At 38.6% G+C, this 27,136-nt stretch overlaps 1 long non-coding RNA gene across 2 annotated transcripts; it reads right to left on the bottom strand.

Annotated features, from left to right (window-relative positions):
- Positions 1 to 91: 91 nt before the first annotated feature.
- Positions 92 to 25,494, bottom strand: LOC135207185 (uncharacterized). 2 transcript variants are annotated; one of them, XR_010312922.1, is made up of 5 exons: positions 25,406 to 25,494; positions 25,194 to 25,276; positions 4,380 to 4,545; positions 938 to 3,109; positions 92 to 438 (listed from the first exon to the last, which is right to left on the bottom strand). It is a non-coding gene; the product is annotated as an uncharacterized LOC135207185 (long non-coding RNA). The 2 variants fall into 2 exon arrangements; XR_010312923.1 differs by lacking the exon at positions 938 to 3,109 and having other exon boundaries at positions 25,406 to 25,477.
- Between the last annotated feature and the right edge of the window lie 1,642 nt (positions 25,495 to 27,136).

The following is a 27,136-nucleotide window of genomic DNA, read 5'->3' on the forward strand; positions in this document are numbered from 1 at the left end:
CACCATATATTACCATTCAGTTGACATGGATAATAAATTATAAAATTTCCATAACTATTTAATGAAAAAGCATTACAATACAAAAGTAGCACTACAAGGAAAAATTTAGGAGCCCCATTCCAGACACCAAACCAAACCAATTTCAGCTCTGCATAGCAGTGTTGTGTGTAAGTTGAGGCGTCCAGAATATTTTTTAAAAACAGCCCTGGATTACCAGCTTCATATTTAGGTTTTAAAGGTTATCGGCGATCCTCTTGTCTCTCCTCGTTCTCTTGATGTCACCTGGCTTCTCACCTGGTTTCATTCTCTCTCTGTAAATATGGGGTTTGCATCTCCTCTTCCTTTTATCACCTGTATAACACTTTCTCTGTCTTTATCACCTGAGTTACATTTTCTTTCTCCCTTGATCTCTATCTTGGTTGTATCGTCTGGATCACTCTGCAAAAGATGTATTTAAGCATCAATACAAGATTTCACTGAACACAAATATAAAATCTATGTTATTACACAAAGTTTAACTCGAGAGAGAGAGAGAGAGAGAGAGGGGGGAGAGAGAGAAGAAAGAAGGAGAGAGAAGAGAGGAGAGAGCGAGAGGAGGGAGAGAAGGAGGGGGGGAAGGAGCGCTAGCATACAACATTTCAATGAACACAACTAAAGTCTATGTTATTACACAAATTTTAACTGAAGGCAGAGAGAGAGAGAGAGAGAGAGAGAGAGAGAGAGAGAGAGAGAGAGAGAGAGAGAGAGAGAGAACACAGCAGCAATTTTCTATGAAGAACAGTGCATAGTATCTTGGTAAAGAGCAGATATCCTAGAGAGAGAGATATTAAGTTATAAATTTAGATACCTATTTTCATTTAATTTCAGCAAATGAAAATTGCCCTAGTGAGAAAAAGCCTCCAGATACCATACATTTGTCAACCACCACTCAAATTACCTTGTCCTGTAGGTCACTCGGGGGGTGACCGGACAGTTTGATATTGGACATATTGATACCGGGCATTTTGATACCAGACATTTCGTTACCGGACATTTTGTGACTAGGATTTTTTACTACCGGACATTTCGATACCACTATGTCTGTGCGCGAAGATAAGAGTTTCTTTTGAGGGCCACACTCTTCTTATAATTGGTTGTTGATATAATTGCCACATTTTCTTGTAATTGGTTGTTTTATTTTTTTTTCAAACACCTGCTATTTATAGTAAACATTGGTCGGAACCTAAATATTCTCAGTTTTTTATCACTCTCAGTCTACTACCAAAGGGTCAACTACTAACGTTCAGCTATCAACGATAAGTATAGATATTCTTATTGTATCACCCATGGCTCGTCTAATTGCTTCAACAAAAAATGGAAAAAAATTAGTGGATGATCTAAACTATACATATGATAAACACAAAACTAATAAGGATGGTTCAAAGCAGTATTGGCAGTGCGAAAATAGGATGTGTAAAGCCCGCGTACACACCTATGTTGGTGATAATGACAACAAAATCGTCAAGACTGTAGGTGAGCATAATCACAGTGCTACAGCGGCAAGAGTGGAATCAAAATCAGCACATCATCAAATGAAAATAATGTCTGGTTCAACACAAGATGCTCCTCGTACTATAATATGTAAAGAAACCCAAAATCTGAATGTATGTGCTATTTCAGAATTAGTTTCAGTATCTTCGTTGAGTCGTAGTGTCAGGCGTTGGAGACAAATAGAAGAAAATGTACCGCCTATACCTCAGGTACGGCATGGTTATTTGATTCCTGATCAGTATTGTTACCTTGAAAATGGTTTGAAGTGGCTACAGTTTGACAGTGGAGAACATGACACTGAAAGAATTTTAATATTTGCTACTGACTCGGGAATTAGTGACATCAAAAGAGCCAAAAGTTGGGCCGTAGATGGAACTTTTAAGTGTAGCCCAATTATTTATTATCAACTGTACACTTTACATATTCAAGACAACGGCATTAGTGTTCCGAGAATGTTCGCCTTGTTGCCAAATAAGATACAAGATACTTATGCTAGACTATTTACTACTATAAAAGAACTCTTGCATAATGTCGAATCAGCCACTGTGATGATGGATTTTGAAAAAGCAGCCATCAATAGTTTATTAGATATTTTCCCTAATTCAGATGTTTCTTGTTGCCTATCTCACCTGTCACAAAATGTTTACAAACAAGTTGTAACATTAGGTTCCAAACATCAATATCACCAAGATGATAATTTTAGTTTAAAAGTGAGATGTTTACCCGCGCTTGCTTTCCTTCCCATTGACGATATTATTGACGGCTTCGAAGAATTAACTGATGACGACGATTTTCCGCAAGAGCTTGTTGCATATTACGAAACAAATTATATTGGAGGAGTGAGGGGTCGTGGCCAACGAAGGCGAAGAGTCGAGCCAGCCTTCCCTATTCATTTATGGAATGTTCAAGAACGCATTGAAAATGGTATGCCACGCACCAATAACTATGTTGAAGGATTTCATAATGCTCTAAGAACGTCAGTGACAAATGTGCATCCTAACATTTGGTCCCTTATAACTGCTTTAAAACATGAAGAGGCTCTCAGTGCAACAAGAATTGCCCATCTCAATCGTGGAGACAGCGCAACCTCAAAGAAAAAATACAGAGACGCCGATCGGCGTATAAAAACATTGCTGGAACGATATGACCCCCCAAATAAAATACAATATCTTCGTGGCATTGCTCATAACATTAAAAATTTTTAACTAGATAATATTGTTGCTTTTTCTTTAATCATACTTGTACTGTGTTTTACAAATTAATAAATCTTTGTCTATATATTTTTTTATTTGTACTTTTAACTCCTTACTTTTGATACATAATTTGGATTTATACTTTATATAATGGTATCGAAATGTCCGGTAGTGAAAAAGCCTAGTCACAAAATATCCGGTAACAAAATGTCCGGTATCTAAATGTCCGGTATCAAAATGTCCAGTATCAAACTGTCCTAGAACCCACTCGGGGATCGTTTCTGAAGACTACAGTATAGTACAGGGCCTCCACTAGCATGATAGCACAGGGAAGACCTGGCACCAATGAGATACATGCCTTCATTTTTCCATTTTAACTTCTACACCTGCAAGATAATTTCAATTTTAATTCCAAAATGGTCTTAACACTTGAAAATAACACAATGCAATGCTTCAGGAAAAAAAAAGTAATATAAAATACTGTGTAAATGAAATGAAATAATCTTAAGGAGATCTCTTCAAAGATCAACTTCTGACTCTCTTATCTATGTTTGAAATGGTAACCATCTTGCTATTAAAGTACATCTGAGTTTCACAACCAAAATATTTAATGACTTATTTGCTTTTTTTCCACTGCATGACAACCGATTCCTTGCTTTCTTGCACTTCATAGCAATAATAGCTCAACTGTTCAGGAAAACTGCTTCCTACTTTATCACTTAAAATTATATCTTTCATATTATCATTACTATCCCTGCGTATCATCAACTTCACTTATTAACAATGTCTAGACTGAAGAGATTGAAGACTCCATTAATATAATTTATGCTGCGTACTTCGTCTTGCTTCCTAAACCTTTGTTACAATTCACATCTTATTCAAAACTATTCCTCTGTATTACAATATCCACTACCACCAGTATCAAACAACATTATATCTAACAATACTGTAAATATACCTCAGAACTAAAGGCCAGCTTTGCAACCTCTGCTCATGCTTCTGTTTGCCCCTCCCACTATGAAATTTCATGCTCTAGAGCCATGTATGGCACTTCCTTTGGAGGTCAACACCAATTCATTATCCCTTCCTACTCTTTTTCAGTTTTCTATGGACACAGGATGGATTAAGTGCCCTGGGTAGTCTGTCATATTCATCTACGAATTATAAAATAGTTTAAAAAAACCCTTCCCTTCTACTGATCTGTTCAACTTAAGAAAATCAATTAGCTATATATCTCAAGTCACTATTTTTAGAAAATCAATTTAGCTATATATCTCATGTCACTAGTTTTACTATGTTATGAAAAATTCCAGTGTAACATGTCTACCTGATTAAGACATCCAAACACTTACGTAATGGATTCCCAGTGTGACGTGTCGTTACTATTAAAAGTTTTATACATTGCACAAGTCCCACTTAATATGGCACAAATTCTGTTCTAACTAAAAATCAGAAGACAAATTCTAGAAGCTACAAAAAGTTTTTCAGAATTTTTTTTAATGCTATGAAAAATTATAATACTAAACATATATATACTGTACTTGAAAAATGTTATGGTCATTCTTTAAATCTTTAGCATAAAATTGCTTAGATTCCTACTATCTTGCATATGCTGTACACAAAAGAGGACTTTCATACAAATAACGTGACACTTACGTGATGGGCTCTTTTGTACATTCCAAACTGCAGAGATGTTACTTAACAAAACAACATGGAGGGACCCTGTCACTGGTAACCACTCACTGCCATCTTCCAGACTGCGTGACTGATCAAATCAATGGTCATCATTTACAGATGCAATACAATATCTCCTTAACCCAATCTGAAATGGAGAGAAACAAAGAATCAGTAATTTGTAGGTACAGCTGTCATAAGAACAAATTCAGCATAATGTAAATACAAGCATGTCTATTCCACAATTAATTCTGCCATTTACACTAAATATACAGGAACGCTTTAGTATTTCTAAATGGAGACTTCAATGCTGCCTCCACTAAGTAGTTATCTGTGACCTGGAGACTCCAATGCTGCCTTCAGTAAGTAGTTATCTGTGACCTGGAGATTTCAATGCTGCCTCTAGTAAGTAGTTATCTGTGACCTGGAGACTTCAATGCTGCCTCCACTAAGTAGTTATCTGTGATCTGGAGACTTCAATGCTCCCTTCAGTAAGTAGTTATCTGTGACCTGGAGACTTCAATGTTCCCTTCAGTAAGTAGTTTATCTGTGACAATGGAGACTCCAATGCTGCTCCGTAAGTCGGTTTTATTCTGTAACCTGGAGACTTCAATGCTGCCTCCACTAAGGTTAGTTTATTCTGTGATTGGGAACTTCCCAATGCTGCCTCCAGTTAAGTAGTTAATCTGTGACCTGGAGACGTCCAGAATGCTGCCCTCAAGTAAGTAGTTATTCTGTGACTGGAGACTTCAATTGCTGCCGCCAGGGTAAGTAGTTACTGTGACCTGGAGATTTCAAGCTGCCTCCTCCAGTAAAGTAGTTATCTACATCCCTGGAGACTTCAATGCTGCCTCCAGTAAGTGTTATCTAAATTCCTGAGACTCAATGCTGCACTTCAGTAAGAACTTATCGTGACCTGGAGACTTCAATGCTGCCTCCAGAAGTGTTATCTACATCCTGGAGACTTCAATGCGCCTTTCAGTAAGTAGTTATCTACATTCCTGGAGACTCCAATGCTGCCTCAGTAAATTATTTATTGGGACCGGAGACTTCAATGCGCTCCAGTTAGTAGTTATCGTGACCTGGAGAGAATTTCAATCAAGCCCTGCCTCCAGTTAAGTAGTTAATCGGTTGGATTGGAGACTCAATTGTGCCTCAGTAAGTACTTATCTGTGACCTGGAGACTTCAATGCTGCCTCCATAAGTAAGTTTACATTCCGGAGACTTCAATGCTTGCCTTCAGTAAGTAGTTATCTACATTCCTGGAGACTCCAATGCTTGCCTTCATTAAATTAGTTTTATCTGGGACCTGGAGACTCAATGCTGCCAATCCAGTATTTCGTTACGTGAGGAGATTTCAATTGCTGCCTTCGTAATAGTTTTTATCTGGTTTGCCTGGAATATTTTCAATGGCTTCGTCCCAGTAAGTGTTTTATTCTCATCTGGAGATTCCAATGCTGCCTTCACACAGTAAGTTGATCTGGGACCTGGGTGGAGACTTCAATGCTGCCTCCAGTTAGTAGTTATCTGTGACCTGGGAGATTTCAATGCTGCCTTCAGTAAGTAGTTATCTGTGACCTGGAGATTTCAATGCTGCTCCAGTAAGTAGTTATCTACATCCCTGGAGGACTTTCAATGCTGCCTCCCAGTAAGTAGTTATTCTACATCCCGGGAGACTTCAATGCTGCCTCCAGTAAGTAGTTATCTACATTCCTTGAGACTTGAAATGCTGCTTCCAGTAAGTAGTTATCTACATTCCTGGAGGGCTCCAATGCTGCCTTCAATAAGTAGTTATCGTAACCTGGAGACTTCAATGCTGCCTCCAGTAAGTAGTTATCTGTGGACCTGGGAGACTTCAAATGCCTGCCTCCAGTAAGTAGTTATCTACATTCCTGGGGGACTCCAATGCTGCCTTCAGTAAGTAGTTATCTGTGACCTGGAGACTTCAAATGCTGCCTCCAGTAAGTAGTTATCTACATTCCTGAGAGACTTCAATGCTGCCTCAGTAAGTAGTTATCTACATTCATGGAGGACTCCAATTCTGCCTTCAGTAAGTAGTTATCTGTAACCTGGAGACTTCAATGCTGCCTCCAGTAAGTAGTTATCTACATTCCTGGAGACTTCAATGCTTCCTTCAGCAAGTAGTTATCTACATTCCTAGAGACTCCAATACTGCCTTCAGTAAGTAGTTATTCTGAGGACCGGGCAGACTTCATTTTGCTGCCTTCCAGTAAGTAGTTAATCTGTGACCTGGAGATTCAATGCTGCCTCCAGTAAGTAGTTATCTGTGACTGGAGATTTCAATGCTGCCTCCAGTAAGAGTTATCTGTGACCTGGAGATTTCAATGTGCCACAGTAAGTAGTTATCTGTGGAACCTGGGAGACTTCAATGCTGCCCCAGTAAGTAGTTATCTACATCCCTTGGAGACGTCAATGCTGCCTCCAGTAAGTAGTTATCTACATTCCTGGAGACTTCAATGCTGCCTCCAGTAAGTAGTTATCTACATTCCTGGAGACACTAATGCTGCCTTCAGTAAGTAGTTATCTGTGACCTGGAGACTTCAATGCTGCCTCCAGTAAGTAGTTATTTACATTCCTGGAGACTTCAATGCTGCCTTCAGTAAGTAGTTATCTACATTCCTGGAGACTCCAATGCTGCCTTCAGTAAGTAGTTATCTGTGACCTGGAGACTTCAATGCTGCCTCCAGTAAGTAGTTGTCTACATTCCTGGAGATGCCAATGCTGCCTTCAGTAAGTAGTTATCTGTGACCTGGAGATTTCAATGCTGCCTCCAGTAAGTAGTTATCTACATCCCTGGAGACTTCAATGCTGCCTCCAGTAAGTAGTTATCTACATTCCTGGAGACTTCAATGCTGCCTCCAGTAAGTAGTTATCTACATTCCTGGAGACTCCAATGCTGCCTTCAGTAAGTAGTTATCTGTGACCTGGAGATTTCAATGCTGCCTCCAGTAAGTAGTTATCTACATCCCTGGAGACTTCAATGATGCCTCCAGTAAGTAGTTATCTACATTCCTGGAGACTTCAATGCTGCCTCCAGTAAGTAGTTATCTACATTCCTGGAGACTCCAATGCTGCCTTCAGTAAGTAGTTATCTGTGACCTGGAGACTTCAATGCTGCCTCCAGTAAGTAGTTATCTACATTCCTGGAGACTTCAATGCTGCCTCCAGTAAGTAGTTATCTACATTCCTGGAGACTCCAATGCTGCCTCAGTAAGTAGTTATCTGTGACCTGGAGACTTCAATGCTGCCTCCAGTAAGTAGTTATCTACATTCCTGGAGACTTCAATGCTGCCTCCAGTAAGTAGTTATCTACATTCCTGGAGACTCCAATGCTGCCTTCAGTAAGTAGTTATCTGTGACCTGGAGACTTCAATGCTGCCTCCAGTAAGTAGTTATCTACATTCCTGGAGACTTCAATGCTGCCTCCAGTAAGTAGTTATCTACATTCCTGGAGACTCCAATGCTGCCTTCAGTAAGTAGTTATCTGTGACCTGGAGACTTCAATGCTGCCTCCAGTAAGTAGTTATCTACAATCCTGAAGATGCCAATGCTGGCCTTCAGTATGTAGTTATCTGTGACCTGGAGATTTCAACGCTGCCTCCAGTAAGTAGTTATCTACATCCCTGGAGACTTCAATGATGTCTCAACTAAGTAGTTATCTGTGATTATGGAGACTCCAATGCTGCCTCCAGTAAGTAGTTATCTGTGTTCCAGGAGACTTCAATGCTGCCTACAGTAAGTAGTTATCTGTGACCTGGAGACTCCAATGCTGTCTCCAGTAAGTAGTTATCTGTTACCTGGAGACTCCAATGCGTCTCCAGTAAGCATTTATCTGTTGGACGCTGAGACTCCATGCTGTCTCCATAAGTAGTTATCCTGTGACTGGAGACTCCAATGTTACCTTCAGTAAAGTAGTTATCTGTGTTCCAGGAGAACCTTCAAATGCTGCCGACAGTAAGTAGTATCGGTGACCTGGAGAACTCAAATGCTTGTCTCCAGTTAAGTTAGTTATCTGTTACCTGGAGACCGTCCAATGGCTGTCTCCAGTAATCAGTGATCCTGTGAACCTTGGAGACTCCAATGCTGTCTCCAGTAAGTAGTTTTGTTTTGACCTGGAGGACTCCAATGCTGTCTCCAGTAAGTAGGTGTCTGTGACCTGGAGACTACAAGCCCTCTACAGCTAAAGTAGTTATCGTGACCCTGGGGGGGGGGAGACTCAATGCTGACACCAGTAAGTAGTTAACTATATATTATCCCTTGGGACTCCAATGCTGCCTCCAGGTAAGTAGTTATCCACATCCCTGAGACTCCAATTGACTGCCGTCAGTAAGTACTTATCCACATCCCCTGGGGGGGGGGGGGGAGGGGGGGACTCCAATGCTGCCTCCAGTAAGTAGTTATCCACATCCCTGGAGACTTCAATTCTGCCTCTAGTAAGTACTTATCCACATCCCTGGGAGACTCCAATGTGCCTCAGTACAGAGTTGTGTGTGACCTGGAGGAACTCCAATGCTGTCTCCAGTAGGTAGTTATCTGTCCTGGAGACTTCCCATGCTACCTGCGTAAGTAGTTATCTAATCCCTGAAGATTCCAATGCTACCTCCAGAAGAGTTATTCTCGTGCACGGGCGACTTCAATGTGCCTCCAGTAAGTAGTAAGTAGTTATCTGTGACCTGGAGACTCCAATGCTGCCTCCAAGTAAGTAGTATCTGTGACCTGGCGACTTCGAATGCTGCCTCCAGTAAGTAGTTATCTGTGTCTTGGAGACTTTTCAATGCTGCCTCCAGTAAGTCGTTATCTGTGTCTTGAAGACTTCATGCTGCCTCCATAAGTAGTTTATCTTGTCCAATGAACTTTCAATGCCCTGCCGAGTAAGTTACGTATTCTATATCCCTGCTGGAGACTTCAATGCCTGTCCCTCCAGTAAGTAGGGTGATCTGTGACCTGGAAGACTTCAATAATGCTGCCTCCAGCATAAGTAGTTATCTATATCCCTGGGGAATCCCATGCCTGCCTCCAGGCTAAGTTAGTTATCTGGGTGGTCCCAAAGACTCCAATGCTGCCTCCAGTAAGTAGTTATCCATATTCCTGGAGACTTATGCTGCCTCCAGTAAGTAGTTATCTGTGTCCCAAAGACTCCAATGCTGCCTCCAGTAAGTAGTTATCCATATTCCTGGAGACTTCAATGCTGCCTCTAGTAAGTAGTTATCTATATTCCTGGAGACTTCAATGCTGCCTCCAGTAAGTACTTATCCATATTCCTGGAGACTTCAATGCTGCCTCCAGTAAGCAGTTATCTATATTCCTGGAGACTTCAATGCTGCCTCCAGTAAGTACTTATCCATATTCCTGGAGACTTCAATGCTGCCTCCAGTAAGTACTTACCCATATTCCTGGAGACTTCAATGCTGCCTCTAGTAAGCAGTTATCTGTGTTCCTGGAGATTTCAATGCTGTCACTAGTAAGTAGTTATCTATGTTCCTGGAGACTTCAATGATGCCTCCAGTAGGTAGTTATCCATATCCTTAGAGACTTCAATGCTTCTCTCCAGTAAGTAGCTATCTACATCCGTGGAGACTCTAATGATGCCTCCAGTTAGTAGTTATCTACATCCCTTGGGACTCCAATGCTGCCTCCAGTGTGTAGTTATCTACATCCCTAGACACTTCAATGCTGCCTCCAGTAAGTAGTTATCTGTGTTCCTGGAGACTTCAATGCTGCCTCCAGTAAGTAGTTATCTATAATCCTGGAGATATCAATGCTGCCTCCAGTAAGTAGTTATCTATAATCCTGGAGATATCAATGCTGTCTCCTGTAAGTAGTTATCTATATTCCTGGAGATATCAATGCTGCCTCCAGTAAGTAGTTATCTGTGACCTGGAGTCTCCAATGCTTCCTCCAGTAAGTAGTTATCTACATCCCTGGTGACTTCAATGCTGCCTCCAGTAAGTAGTTATCTATATACCTGGAGACTGCAATGCTGTCTCCAGTAAGTAAGTAGTTATCTGTGTTCCTGGAGACTTCAATGCTGCCTCCAGTAAGTAGTTATCCATATCCCTGGAGTCTTCAATGCTGCCTTCAGTAAGTAGTTATCTGTGTTCCTGGAGACTACATTGCTGTCTCCAGTAAGTAGTTATTTACATTAATGGAGACATCAACGCTGCTCTCCAGTAAGTAGTTATCCATATTCCTGGAGACTTCAATGTTTCCCTCCAGTAAGTAGTTATCCATATTCCAGGAGAATTCAATGTTCCTCTCCTGTAAGTAGCTATCTGCATTAATGGAGACCCCAATGCCGCTCTCCAATAAGTAGTTATCCATATTACTGGAGACTTCCATGCTTCTCTCCAGTAAGTAGTTATCCATATTCCTGGAGACTTCAATGCTTCTCTCCACTAAGTAGTTATCCATATTCCTGGAGACTTCAATGCCTCTTTCCTGTAAGTAGTTATCCATATTCATTGAGACTTCAATGATTCTCTCCAGTAAGTAGTTATCCATATTCATGGAGACTTCAATGCTGCCTCCAGTAAGTGGTTATCCATATTCCGGGAGACTTCAATGGTTCTCTCCAGTAAGTAGTGATCTATATTCCTCAAGACTTCAATGCTTCTCTTCAGTAAGTAGTTATCTTTATTCATGGTGACTTCAATTCTCCCTCCAGTAAGTAGTTATCTATATTCATGGAGACTTCAATGCTGCTCTCCAGTATGTAGTTATCTATATTCGTGGAGACTTCAATGCTACTCCCTAGTAAGTAGTTATCTATATTCCTGCATATCTTCCGCTTTCCATTGATGCATTGTTTCGTAAACTGGCCTACCTCAAAGTTTACCCAGCTTGATTAGCTGCATATTGATATATAATAAGGGTTAAGTAGTTGTCCATATTTCTGGAGACTTCAATGCTGCTTGTTCTTCAGTAAGTAGTTATCTATATACCTGGAGACTTCAATGCAGAACAGTGTTTAGTCTCTATTAAAACACAAAATATATTGCGGCTTCAGATTAAATCATCAAGGACATAGAACCCTAGACTATGTTTACTAGTCATTCAATGAATGTCCTGCTCAAGATATAGGCCTAGGCCAAGGTCAGAAGAATCTGGCCTTTTATACATTGTATAAATTGTGGCGTCGGCCTAAATTTTCGAGAGCTGAAGACAGAGAGACTCGGTTTCACTTATGGTATTCCGATGCCAGACATAGGCTTAGGCTAAGGTCAGAAGAATCCAGCCCCGTGGTCTCTACACTACTTTCAGTGCAGTGTGTGTATGTAAAAAGTCTTTCACTTCTCATATGTAGGTTTGGTTGGCGTTGACCTGCTTAAGATGTTCATGATTGACAATGGAAGCACCAAAAGAAGGAACAAGGAAGTTTGAGCATCCTGTTGCTTTACTTTAAAAAACACAATCATCTCATAATTATATCCTGAGCTGTCAGAAAGCTTTATCTGCATCTTATAAACATATATAATAGGTTGTAATGGATTTCATTGCTTCGAAAGGAAAATTAAGCTTGGTGAAATGCCCGTCAAATCAAATATACTCAGAAAATTAAATAACAGGTTAATCATTTGTAGAAGCCTTTTGGCTACCACGTCAAGGGCAACACTAAATTCTGTTAGACCTAAGTACTGCTGCTTTCTAATCATGAAGAACAAGAAACAAGATATTAGAATATCAAGGGTTGACCTTTAAGCAAAGGCAAACAGAACTTATTAGACTGCATTTCCAGAGCTTTGTAAAATAGGGGAAAGAATGGTCATGTGACCGTTGAAATTTTAGGATTACTGATTTTTCCACACCACATCTCGTGAGGAGTGACCTGGGAGGTAGCAGGGCTACCTGAGGATGGAGGGAGGGTGAGACTGTAGGATAGGTAAGGGACGAGGGGTGGGGACGGCTGGAGAATCAGTAATGGGGGTGGGGGAGCCGTTGGTTAAACGGACTCTCATTTAAGTTGATCCTAACGATAAGGAAAGCAAAAATCGACACTGAAGCTCTAATTAGGGAAGGGTCAGGATAATACAAAGCTGCAATTACTGGAATCAGGAACAATACTTGTTAAACATGAAAAAGAATGAATAACAATTATTGTGGATGTAGCCAAATGAACTACGTGTTCCCTTCAAGATTAGTTTGGTGCTCATTTTCACAAACAAAAAACTAATCAAATTCAGTTTCAATTAAAATTTTATTTAAGATAAAAATAAAATAAATGGACAAGGACGTAAAAATAGCAAAATATATCTTGAATTCATTGAGCTGACAAATCCACGGGATAAATAGTCGACAAATTCGAGATTGAAGCGACAAGAAATCCAGTCACGAATCCCACGAGACGAAAGGCTGAAATGAAAACTTATATCGACTGCAAACTATTCCTTTTTTATCCACTCTTGGGTTGGTATATAAGGACCATCAGGGTGGTTGGTTAAGGTGTGTTGTTACTCTGATGACTCAAGAGTTAAATACCGGCCAGAGAAATTTCCATCTAGGCTACTCTGGTGAGAAGTGGCTCGAATAAAAAACAAGTATGAGTGACAACACACTGGATACATTAGTTCCTTTATACATCTGGTGGTCTATTATTTTTCCCCAAAGCCTTCCATATCGTAACGTGTCAATGGCTATCATAGTTGACTTTATGAAATTATAATTATAGGTCTTGGTATTTGCGGTTTATAATTTCATTACTTTATAAATAGATGGATTGTGTAAATACAAAGCGTATTTCCATTTAAATAACGTTCTGAAATTGACACCTAATAAGGATCTACCACGAACAAAAGTAGGATCCCAGCAAGCGCCTGCACAGCCACACCTGAATGGAACAAAGGTTGACGATTATGGTTGACAGAAAATGATTTTTACAATTGCTATTTTTATTGCTCTGTTACTATACTATTTTTCTATTTGTTTAACATCGACTCAGTTCACTGGTAATGTGAACTATTATTCGTATATCATTAACATATTGTTTACAGTAGTGATTAGAAAATATGAACATTGGCATCCAATAGCTCGACCATTCACATCCGTCGTTACAAGACAAACAGCCTTCATTGCTGTGTTACCAGATCATTATCATGAAACAGAAGGGGACGGGGTAAAGGTACACTTTCAGGCAATTGTACCATCCGGCAATATGAATCCATGGTCAAGAGAATTATTTCTAAAAAGCTTAACTAGATGTAGAGCATCCGCAAACACATATAGTATTTGGAGTTGTCCATTGAATTAATAAAGGACCTTCCTCGTGGTAGCCTAAGGAGAGGTTGAGTTGACGTCACGCTCTCGATCTGGCAGAAGCTTATTTTGGGTCAGCGCTGACAAGACCTCCTATACTCTGGACCTTGAGTTGAACAATATTAACAAAATAGTAAATGAAAGAACACAGCTTTTCACAATAAAACTTAGCACAAATGATTAACAAAGTCATTCGTCATTGCGGTGATACACAGCTAACTAGATGTAGAGGGAGGTAGCGTTTATATTTTTTAGGAATAATGAATGAATGATTTTAAGTTATCGTGCGTCGTGGTATTGTTGAGGAGAGAAGAAGGGACGGTAAAATCTTTACTATAGTATGTACGTAAAAGCAGTACCAATTCACATAAAAAATGATATTTCACAATAAATTTAACAATGATAAAACATGAAAACAAATGCGACACGGTAAAAAAAAAACGCTTGCTCGAGTCAGTGTTCGGTGCGCTGAGAGAGAGAGAGAGAGAGAGAGAGAGAGAGAGAGAGAGAGAGAGAACGGCTCTCCTTACCATTGGCATATTAGCTGATCAAGGATGATTATTCCCCCGTTTCTTTCACTTACACTCGATCTGCCCAAATCACTTTTATTTTTGTTACGGCAAAATACCAATCTAGTGATATTTGCTTCTTGCGATATTTTTACTTCTGCAAAAGTAATTCAGCTCTGTAATAAACAAACTGGCGCCGCTTTCAGCTTCTGCATGCCTTCGATTGTTTGTTTAAATGGCTCCCTAGTGAAAAGTTATTTTATTTCTTTCCTTTTCTTGCATTCTTGACTTATTACTTATTTATTTGTAAAATCCTCATGATTGTTTTAAAAGTCTGCCGTTTGCCAACAATAAGTTGACGTATTGTGGCATAATTAATCTATTTTGTGCACTTAAGAACCAAGTGTGAACACGCTGATTACTCTCTCTCTCTCTCTCACAGAGACAATCTGACACACACACACTATCGATTCCTTTAATTATCTTTGTACCTAATGTGAATAAAATGTATTTTGTCATCAACCTTCGCTTACTGCAATCAATTCGGTTTGCTCAAGAGGGTTCCCGTCTCTCCTTCCTCCATCCCACAGCCGGCCGGCGCCATTTTTACCAAACAGTTCGTAAATCGTACAAAGAAAAAATAAAATTGAGAAAATTTTACTTCATATAACGCACTGTTTCATTACTTAACACTCTTGATTTAACTTTTAAACAAACTAATAGGAAAAATGTGAAATGGGGACTTTTTGGGTTGGCTGGAACGAATGATCCTGATTCCCTTTATTTCTTATGGGGATATTATTTCATATTTCGAACAAATCATACTTCGAACAGCCTTCTGGAACGGATTAAGTTCGAAATACGAGGTACTACAGTATATATATATATATATATATATATATATATATATATATATATATATATATATATATATATGCATAATCTTAGAGAACACAGTATTCGTCTTAATATTCATTAAAGACCATATACTCACATGCTATATTATTGTGGACCTGCAACCATTATCATTTTTGACATGGAAAACTGTGCCCAATAATAATAATAATAATAATAATAATAATAATAATAATAATAATAATAATAATAATAATGCAGAGACTCAAGGCGATACTCAAGTCAAAACTCAACGCAGGAAATATGATAAGAGCCATAAACACATGGGCAGTGTCAGTAATCAGATACAGCGCAGGAATAGTGGAATGGACGAAGGCAGAACTCCACAGCATAGATCAGAAAACCAGGAAACATATGACAATAAACAAAGCACTACACCCAAGAGCAAATACGGACAGACTATACATAACACGAAAGGAAGGAGGGAGAGGACTACTAAGCATAGAGGACTGCGTCAACATCGAAAACAGAGCACTGGGGCAATATCTGAAAACCAGTGAAGACGAGTGGCTAAAGAGTGCATGGGAAGAAGGATTAATAAAAGTAGACGAAGACCCACAAATATACAGAACAGGAGAAAGGACAACAGAACAGAGGACTGGCACAACAAACAATGCACGGACAATACATGAGACAGACTAAAGAACTAGCCAGCGATGACACATGGCAATGGCTACAGAGGGGAGAGCTAAAGAAGGAAACTGAAAGAATGATAACAGCGGCACAAGATCAGGCCCTAAGAACCAGATATGTTCAAAGAACGATAGACGGAAATAACATCTCTCCCATATGTAGGAAGTGCAATACGAAAAATGAAACCATAAACCACATAGCAAGCGAATGCCCGGCACTTGCACAGAACCAGTACAAAAAGAGGCATGATTAAGTGGCAAAAGCCCTCCACTGGAGCCTGTGCAAGAAACATCAGCTACCTTGCAGTAATAAGTGGTACGAGCACCAACCTGAGGAGTGATAGAAAACGACCACGCAAAGATCCTCTGGGACTATGGTATCAGAACGGATAGGGGGATACGTGCAAACAGACCAGACGTGACGTTGATTGACAAAGTCAAGATGAAAGTATCACTCATTGATGTCGCAATACCATGGGACACCAGAGTTGAAGAGAAAGAGAGGGAAAAAATGGATAAGTATCAAGATCTGAAAATAGAAATAAGAAGGATATGGGATATGCCAGTGGAAATCGTACCCATAATCATAGGAGCACTAGGCACGATCCCAAGATCCCTGAAAAGGAATCTAGAAAAACTAGAGGCTGAAGTAGCTCCAGGACTCATGCAGAAGAGTGCGATCCTAGAAACGGCACACATAGTAAGAAAAGTGATGGACTCCTAAGGAGTCAGGATGCAACCCGGAACCCCACACTATAAATACCACCCAGTCGAATTGGAGGACTGTGATAGAGCAAAAAAAAAAAAAAAAAAAAAAACAAAAAAAAACAAAAAAAAAAAAAAAAGAATAATAATAATAATAAATAGTACATTTCTCCATCCTATCAAATCTAATGCCCTGAATTGATTGGAAGCTCACTGGGAGAAGCAGATCTTATGAGAAAGTAGCAGAAGACCTAACCAGTTACTATATGGAAAACCAGACAAGACATGCATGCTTTTAACTTAAAAGTCTTACTAGTATTAATCTCTAGAGCTGTTTCTACAACCTAACAAGCTCTCTCCATTCACAACCAATTATCACGTTTCCTTCAATTACGTTCTTACTAGCAAACATATGCATACAGAAATTATGTATGAAAATTCGTAATACAACCAAGTCTACGGGCACAACCAGCCTCGTTTCATGGGCAGAACCAGCTCCGTTTCAGGGAATCTCTTCTCGCTACAACCCCCTTCGGAAGGTGGGGGGAAGGGGGGGGGAGGGGGGGAGGTAGGACGAAACCCATTATAAACCATCGTATGGGTCCCCACTATAACCCTGCCAAGTGAAATGCCAATCGGCCCAGCCACTTAGCTGTGATTGGAGGACAGACGGATGGACACATATCACGCCCATTATAGTAAGATACGTAGTTATCCAATTATAACTTATCATGAGCGTCAATAAAACTTGAATGATGCCTATTACAGCAACTCTTACCTTACAAAATCATACCAAATACATATTAAAAAGATTAAAAAAAGGGTAGATCTAAGCCGTTGTACCGAGGCGAACTAGACTATGCCAGGTGACGTTTTCCTATACAGTTTTACCTCCTGAACAAGAATTTAAAGTAACATTTTTTCGGCCAGCTGTAATTAAGCTGTAATTTACCTTTGAACTCTATCCTACGGTAAGGGGGACCGGTGGGAATGCGGGGTTCTGGGTGGGCAAAACCTTGGGAGAATTATGCCGTTCAATTTTATCCTACGGTAAGGGGGACTGATGGGAATGCGGGGTTTTAGGTGGGGTGAAACACTTGGGGTAAGGTTTTGCCGTGTTATTGTGTTATTTCCTCTTATTTATGACATTTGAAACCCGAAATACAAGCTGAAATAAAGCGATAAATAAACCGATGATGGATCCGTTACATACCCCAAATCCAGTGATTACTACTGCTATTACGACGCCGAATCCTACTACGCATGCGCCAATCCTAGGGCGCATGCGCCGTGATAGAAGGGAGCTTTTGTTTCGCACACAAACTTCCTAAGGAGATAAATGATGGGGGTTTTGGTGGGGAGTACACATATTTAACCAACATATTTAACCTATCAAGTTGCATTATTAACCCTACATTGCGACAGGTGGTTTTGGGGGGATTCATGCATTGTTACATATATTCCTTTTCCTCATTTGTTTTGTAATTGTGTAATATTTCAAGCTTTTATTTCAGTTCTGTATATCATAGGATTGTATAATATGTGCACTGACTTGTTCTCACTTCATAAAGTTTCCCTATATATCTTACAATAATACGTTACAATTGAGGGCATGCCCCTGAAAGTCTCGTGAGGGGTGGGACTAGGAGGAGGTTTTAGGACGTTTCAAGACCTTTCTGTCATTGACATGAAGATTGATGGTATTACATTTTTACATTTTAGACATTCCAAATTACACATGCATTTTTCTCCCTTTTTTTCTATATTCACCTTTACTTGCTTTCTATGTTCACCTTTACTTGCCTTTCTGATCCATAATTTCTTGGATAACATTTTACTTATTATATTTACTTTCCTATTATATAATCTTTCTCAAGTGGGGTATGGGACGGCCCCCCCACCGCCCCCCTCCCAATCTTGGTCATGCATTTTACTAGGTTAGGTAAGAATCCTAACCGATATGTTACACTTCTAAGTCTGTCGTTATGTAAGGGGGTTATGGGGTGGTGGAGCCGGTCAGGTAACATGTTCTACTAGGTTAGGTTAGTATCCTAACCTATATGTTACACTTCTAAGAGTGTCTTCTCCGCCCCCCTGGTCAGGTAACATGTTCTACTAGGTTAGGTTAGGTTGGTTAGGTTATAGTCTGTCTAGAATATCATGAAACATCGAGTAGGTTTGTGACGATGCCAAACTTCAAGACTTTTAATCTGACTCAAGCTTATCCCAGCATCCTTTTATTCCGGGTCCTTTAATACGGTCATAAAATTAACTTTTTAATCCCATAATCTGAATCTTTCCAGTCACACAAAAGCTGAATGGTTGTTGTGGATTAAGTTGACCTTGTGTTTCGAAAACAGCTCATAAAGTTGATTACTCTATTTTAAAAACATTCATGTAAAAAAAATTTTTTTTAGGAAGAGTTCGAGTCCTTTAATACATATCACAGTTTTTCTACAACTTTTAAGAGATCCATCTCAGATGAAAATAAAAATTTAACGTTCTGTACCCTACGATCAATCTAGATCAGTACAATACTGGAATCTTAATGTACTAAATGTTTTCGAGCTTTATTACATACTCCTAAAGCTTTAACTTGTGTGCTTTATATAATTTGAATTCTGATTGAATCAGTTTATATTTGAACATTATCAAATGTGTTGTCAGGTTCTTGAAGATATCTGTAGCCTGGCATAGTCATTCTCTCTCTCTCTCTCTCTCTCTCTCTTACCATATTCGTTGTAGAATTGAGGAATGTGCCAAACATCAAATATTTCATAGAATAATATTTTTCTCCATTAAAACAATTTCTTGGATGTTAGGATAATGAAACGATAAAATTAATAGACCTTTTCTTTAAAATAAGGCACTGTTTTAGTAAAAAAAAAATTCTCTTTCTCCCTTTTGAAGTACTCGTGGACATTGAATATGACTTCTCGTGTCTGAGCACTTAATTGCTGCCGTGGGGAGCCTTCCATCTTAAACTGTCACGCTTGGGTATCAGAACCAATCATAAGCTACTTACCCTTCCTGACCTGAGACAGAGAGATGTGGCAAAGTGTATGCCAAATCTACACTGTTTTTTCACCTTAAGTGAGATTTAATGAATGAAATTGGCGCAAAGCGGCAACGTCGGAAACCTACTCTATGTTTCATGACATTCTGGACAGACTATAGTATCCTAACCTATATGTTACACTTCTAAGACTGCCTTTATGTAAGGGGGGGTACGGGGGGGCAGAGCCCCCTGTTCAGGTAACATGTTCTACTTGGTTAGGTTGGTTAGGTTAGTATCCTAACCTATATGTTACACTTCTAAGATTGCCTTCCCTAAGGGGGGTTACGATAACACGTTCTACTAGGTAGGTTAGATTAGGTTACTATGAGTTTCAGGGTCTCTGTAACACGGTTTTTTGGACTTTGCTCCTTGTCAAAGCATCGGATGTAGCTGAAAGTTGACATATGTATATTTTACAACCACACACAAATTTTGTCAGCATTATCAATAACCTAAACCTGATAGTTTTGATTTTTATAGAGTAAAAATGATCTAGCCGACGCCATGGCCAATGATTACGAGCCAAGAGTTGAAAAACATTCATTACGTAAGCAAGGTAAACAAACACCTTTTGACTAAATGTTGCCCCGCCCATCCACCAGACAGAAATGCCATCGGCTCTGAAACCCAAAGACTTTATGAATGGCGGAACGATACATAGATGTGGGTGGGGTATCAGTGCTAGCGTAGTAATACTACTGTAGCAGTAGTGCCGAAACAGTATAGCAGTAATATACATGAGTTAAACGTTTAGACCAACTGCTGGGATCCTTGAGGATCATTTAGCACTTCTTACAACTACTCGAGAAATTATTTTTTATAGCCAGAAGTTAAATTTTCTAATCCAACAATGCCCATGGTAGCCTTCAGTGTTATCCTGAATTATAACGAGGCGAAAGTGGGTGGAGCCTCATGAAGTCACCATTCTGACGAATTATTGGTGAAGGTTTAAAGCCAATATACGGTACCGGCTATTTTTTTTCAGTAAATAGGTAGACAGCCAATAAATAAAAATTGCTTGACATTGGATATAGCAGTTATCAAATCAAGCTTGTCTACTATGTTTTTGGTAATTACCAACTATTCCCTACATCTTGTCAATCTGATTGTGACCTATAAAGTAGACTGTAATATCTTTGGAAACTTATTTTGGGAGTTAGATTAATAATCAAAGTGTTTTTGTATTTATTAACATATTTTGTTGGTTTGTTCATTATGACAATTATCAGTGGGGAGGTTCCAGAGTTCATAAAGGTGTACTGCTTTGCTTGTATTTAAATTTGCATGTCATTGTTGCCAGAGGTTTAGCCTTCGTTACGTATAGCCAATCATCCATCGAGAAAGAGGGAAGAAATGATGTCATAAGTTACGTAACGAGTGCGTTCGAAACCTTTTCTCTGAGTAAGTTGGCCCGTCTTAAAAAAAGGTCACTTTTACATTATAAGTACCAAATTTATTCAACCTACGTAGTGCAGAATACACTCAAAATTTGTGTGTTGATATAATATGTATTCTGAATAAGCGTTATATTTATGGAATGCATAGATAAAGTTATTACGAAAAAACAGTGTTACAGAGGCCCTGAATCTCATAGTAGGTTAGTATCCTAACTTATAAGTTACTCTTGCTTTAATTTTCTTTAAGGGAGGGTATGGGGGGCAGAGCACCACCAATCGGGTTACACAATTTTTACAATTTTTCTCAGCATTTCTTGTTAAGTTCAATTACCCCCTTAACTGGCCAATCTGATCCTTGAAAATTGATAATATTTCATTCATTATTCACTAAAGTGACCTCTTGACTTGTACTTGATAATTTGTACTTAAGTACCAGATGTGTAAAACCCTGTATATATATAATATATATATATATATATATATATGTATATATATATATATATATATATATATATATAATATATATATAGATATATATATATATATATATATATATATATATATATATATATATGTATAGTATGTATATATATATAAATATAGATATATAGATATATATATATATATATATATATATATATATATATATATATATATATATATGTATATGTATATATAGGTATGATATATATATATATATATTATATAATACACGCGTTCATGTTTTTTTTTTAAAGTAAATATTTACCCCGCCCCATCCTCCCTACCCTGTTTCGCGCAACACCCCCGCCCCAATTTCCTCCTGAAAATGCTTGCCGGGCCGTCCCAGCCGTGTATTTCATGTTAGTAATCAACCGACCACGATGGCTGAATCATTCCCTGGCACCTCCCACTCCTCCAGGCCCATTACCAACTCGACTCGACTCTACCGAGTACTTGTGTTAACAGTTACCTTAGTTATAAGGACTTTTCAGTCCATTACTCAGGGCAGTATGAAAGGTTGGTAATGTACAGTCAAAATCACGGCCTTTTGAGAAAACAGGCCTTTTGCCCTCGTGTCAACGAATGTAGGCTTGACTTACAAAGGAAGGTGTTTATGTAACATTTAAGGTAAGGTTCTTAATCTTTATGTACATTATTTAGTTATATCAATAGTTTTGGTGTTCCTAAGGTTTAGTGCTCTTGATGTTGGTGATATTTATTGGGAATTGTTATTTCACGTCATATGCTAGCGTGGCTTTACCAAATCGTACCTGTGCCTTCCTCTCCCTGTACCCCCTTCCCCTTAAAGGACATAAGGCTCCCTGTTGGTTACGTATCCCACACCCCCTACTAGCATTCAAATATGGCGGTTTGTTTACGTTTCTTGGCCCTGAACCAAAACTTCGAAGATTGTTCAGTCAAAGTAGACTATGGCAGTTGACGTTTTCCTATGTTATTTTGCTTACATTACAAGAGTTCAAGGTAATATTTCGCCGGTCGACTGTAACTAATCTGTTATTTACCTTTGAATTCTGTACATTGGTACATCGCACCCCTTGTATCTTCATGTTGTCTTCAAAGGTAAATTACGCTTTAATTACAGTCGACCGAATAAATATGACTTTAAATTCTTGTTCAGCAGGTAAAATAACATAGGGAAACATCAACTGCCATAGTCTATTGTACCGCGGAACGCGGGCTTAGAATTACCAAAAAAAGAGACCAACAGAAAACATTGGGCATCTACCGAACTACTACAAAACCAGTGACAGAATTAGACAAACCGGCTAAGAGTGTTAGCCAAACTACCCTCATGGTTTCATCTAAGGTGGCTGAAGTTAAAACAATTTCTATATGAAATTAAGAACTAGGTCAGGTTATTGTCTCGGTAATATAAATTAGGCCTGCCCTCGTTTTCCAGAAATAATTTAGGACTGGGTTGATAAACATACTAGAGATATGGCTATCAAAAAAACTGTTCTCTTGAGTACTTGGGCCGGTGTTATACCTGGCAATGGAGCATAATATTTGGTAAATTTTTACAGTAGTTCCAACTCCATTTTTCTAGAGTAATTATGTATTTTCGTGTGTGTTTTGATGTGTTCTGAATAGTTACGATAGTAATACTTCGGAGAGTTGTTTTTCAGTTACTAGCTTATACCCCCCTACTACATCCAACAAGGGGAATGCGGGGTTTTGGGTGGGGTAAATCACCATGGATACAAAACAGCATTTGAATTAATGAATAAGGAGCACCTACGGATCAAACCAACCTAACATAACCCAGGATACCTAACCTAACCTAGGACACCTAACCTAACCTAGGACGCGGTGACCTGACGGGGGGGGCGTACCTCCCCCCCCCCCCCCGATAGTGTTTAAATGACCTAACTAGATCAAACCAACCTAACCTAGGACAACTAACCTAACCTAGGACGCGGTGCCCTGACCGGGGGGGCGTACCAGGATCAATTAATGCCTCAACAAAGAATTTTTTTTTTCTCCTCCATACCACCAAACAACCAACACTGGAAAAGAGGGCGACCTTTATGGTATTTACTATGAGTAATTAGTGTTTCATCAATTTCCACTTCAACATCAACACCACCGATGGGCTCCTGATTATTGTACCAAAACTGACTCACCTCACTACAGAAACTTCTCCAATCAACACTGGTCTTTGATGAAATATTTAAATACTTAACAATTGGGCGATGTTTCCAAAATTCACTCAAAAACTGGCAAAGAAAAATCATCCACTTCCATACCGGCAATTTTACTATCTAAAATTGTGCCTTTCCGATCACTTACAGTAAAATTACAATATTTTCTCTTTTTATGTCTTTTGTCTAAAACATAACCGGTACAGCGCCAAACGTTTTTATCCTTTCTGAATTGACAGGGCTTTCCACACTTTAAACACTGTACTGCTGCAGGTAGCACTCCATGTTCTCTTAAAAATTCAATGCACCGTGTTTTATATTCATAAAAATCATGAATTAACCGTAAATAATCAAAATTACAGGACGAACACAGAGACAAAGCTTAACTCTATGAGAGACTTCAACCAAATGACAAGCGAATATTGCTGAGTGAGGCTGAGCCCGGGCAGGGTTCCCAGATGACAGCACTGCCAACCAGCCAAAGTCTACCATAAAACCAGCCAAAATCCCGCCAAATGGAAATCCAAACCAGCCCAAATAACCGCCAAATATATGTTATATTTACCTTTATAAATGCATATTTTTTTTATCATATATATGCTTGTATAGCAGCATCATAGTTTTAGTTACATAATATAAACTAATATAAGAATACATGAAAAATAATTTTTGTTTTGCTTTTGTATTGACAAATGAAGGGAGGTGACAGACAAACAATCCTCTTAATCCCGTGACCCGTGGTCACTTCCATTAATCATCCATCCACAACGAAATGGCAGGCCGTTAAAAAAAAAAAATAAATGAATAAACATGCCAAATCTACCACCTTATTAATCTTTTTTCCTCAACAGTTTGAACGGGTTTAAGAAAATATGGCATCTGCGCTAATCCCCTTTAATGGTCTCGACCTTTTGTGTTTGTTGCGGTCGTCTGGTGTGTGATTTTTTTTTATTCTATTTACATATTTTGCTTAAATGTTACCAAGTTTTCACTGAAAACCTATTCAAATTCCCCAGATTTTCCTGAAAACCTTAAAAATTCCCAATCTGGGGACAAATTCCCCAAAAGTGGGATCAGTGTTTAGCTCAAATAGCAAGTTTCTGAAAACCAGCCAAAAAACCACTAACCAGCCAAAGTGGATTTTTACCCACCAAATTAGAAAAAAAACCAGCCAAATTTGGTGGGAAACCGCCAAATCTGGAACCCTGTTGCTGACAGCTGTCAGATTTTCACCAGGTCACGTGACTCCTAGACATAACATGTAACTACCCACAATGCAATTTTAAGAGGGAAAAAATTGGCATCAGAACCATAATGCAGTTCCAAACAAAAGCAAATTCGCATCAGAGCACAAACTGTGTGTGATAAAGTAAACAAAACACAGACATTTTTCAAGGATAAGGATTCTTAACCAGTCATATCTCGCATATGGTGAATTTCCCCAAAAAGTGTTCAAAGACAAAATTTAATATTTTTTATGCAAAATGCATCTATAATACTATAATTATTATAGAAAGAGTTGGAACTAAAGTAAAACAATACCTAATATTCAATAGATACAATAATCCTATCACGCACTAACCATTCTAACACTTTTACAAAATAAATACTAAACGATCTATCACCAGAAGTCTTCTACAGAAAGTTGAATTTACGTTAAATTACCTTATTTTCCTGAGAAGAAGAGGACCTTCAGCAGGGCCCATAACGTCTCACACAAACATGGCCGTCGTCAACTGTCAAAAATCCTGGCGAGAAAGAAAACGTATGAATATACACTTCGATAATTCTGTTTTGCCTGATTAACAGAGCAATTGCATTAATACACGTCAAATATACTGTAATTTCATAATAAGCCTATATATCAGTGGGCTTACTTTATGCCAGGAAGGGTCTTGGCTGGTCGATCTCATAAAAGAGAATGGCGTTTGGCGGATGGAATGGATCATTGGATGTCAAACTTTCTTCTTCTTCTTCTTCTTCTCTTCTTCTTCTTCTTCTTCTTCTTCTTCTTCTTCTTCTTCTTCTTCTTGTTTCCTATTTGGCAGAGTTACAAACGCCCGCTATATTTATGGCCGTTAAAACATCTATATTGCTTGAGGTAGTACAGTTCATGTGGGTAAAATTTTCGCTATAATGTCCAGAAAAATATAACAACGACATTTTGCTTTTCAAATTTCGATGATATAAGTATTCTAACCACGTTTGGTGTTCAATCGGCAACTAAATGTAGGTATTGGTACCTGATACGTTGTGAAAATACGTGCAAAGTGATAAAGAGTACATCTGAAGTATTTATCATAACAGGTAATCACAGAACTTTATTACGGACATAATTTAACTGATAAAATAAAGCACACGCACCACCGAGAACTTTATATACCTTTGGAGGTGTTTCAGTCAAAGACTTATAGGAAAATTCATTGGGACCCCATGTTTATCTTCCAGTTCATACCAAATGGAGAAACTGAAGGAAATGATGTGCTTTGTTGCTATTTTGTTCCAGTTTTTCTTTCAGCTGGTAAATCATGCAGCTTTTAACTGGCAATAACTTGATAACTGATTTATCTTTATTTTCCAGGCTGCAGATACACGAAAGGTCTAGTCATTTATAAAGAAATGACAGCTTTTTTATTTTTTCTTAGGAGTTTATTGGACGTTTAATTCAGAGGCACCGAGCAGATCTTAGCCCAAATGATGAGCCAAAATTGACACTGGTAGTTGGTATAGAATGGTATACACTTTACCGGTGACTAACCAGCGTGGAAAAACGTAAAATAATTCCATCTACGGGTTTTAATATAATAAATCTAACTCTAACGTTAAATTCAGTATAGCCAATATCTGCTGTTAAAAGCTTGTCGTTAGCTTTTTATCTCTTGTTTTTCCCCGAGATTAATGAGTTTCCGATTAATATTGTCCAGCGTGCACCGCTTACATTTTCAGGTTATTAAAAAATGTTTGAAAAATAAAAAAAAGTTGCGTTCCACCTGTATTATCTGTTTGTCTTGCAAATAAACTATGCATTGTAGCATGATGAAAACAGGATTACCTCTCTGGCATAAAACAATGTACATTGTCTATCGCATTCACTTTTTTTTAACATTTTATTTTTCATTTTCGAGAAATATCTATCAGCATCGACTTAATTCAGATATTAGTTGGTTTGTCTTTCATTTCCCCTGCAGGGGATACCGTAGAGTTCTCAACCTTAAAACAGCATTGAATAAGATACAAAATTGGATATCTCATTTTTTCAGCAGGGGATGCCATAGAATTCTCAACCTTTTTAAAACAGCATCGAATAAGATGCGAAATTTGAGGTTTCGTAAAATGTATAAATTCTTAAAAGCCTTTTATATGGCGAATTGATACTCACCTGGTAGGCTGAAACATCTCAACTATCACAAGTACAACTTGGTGGTAGTTTTAAGGTCAACAGGAATATTATCATTCTAATAAAAGTGAGTTAGTAATAATTAATGACGAGAATATTGGTAGTCTTGTAATGGGAAAAATATTCCTTTAATTATTAGTGATTTATTTAGGAGTTGATTCATCATCCTCCTCTAATATCTTTACACTATTGTTGTAGGAGTGATTGTAAC

This window comes from Macrobrachium nipponense, chromosome 32 (genome assembly GCF_015104395.2).
Source record: "Macrobrachium nipponense isolate FS-2020 chromosome 32, ASM1510439v2, whole genome shotgun sequence".
NCBI lineage: Eukaryota > Metazoa > Arthropoda > Malacostraca > Decapoda > Palaemonidae > Macrobrachium > Macrobrachium nipponense.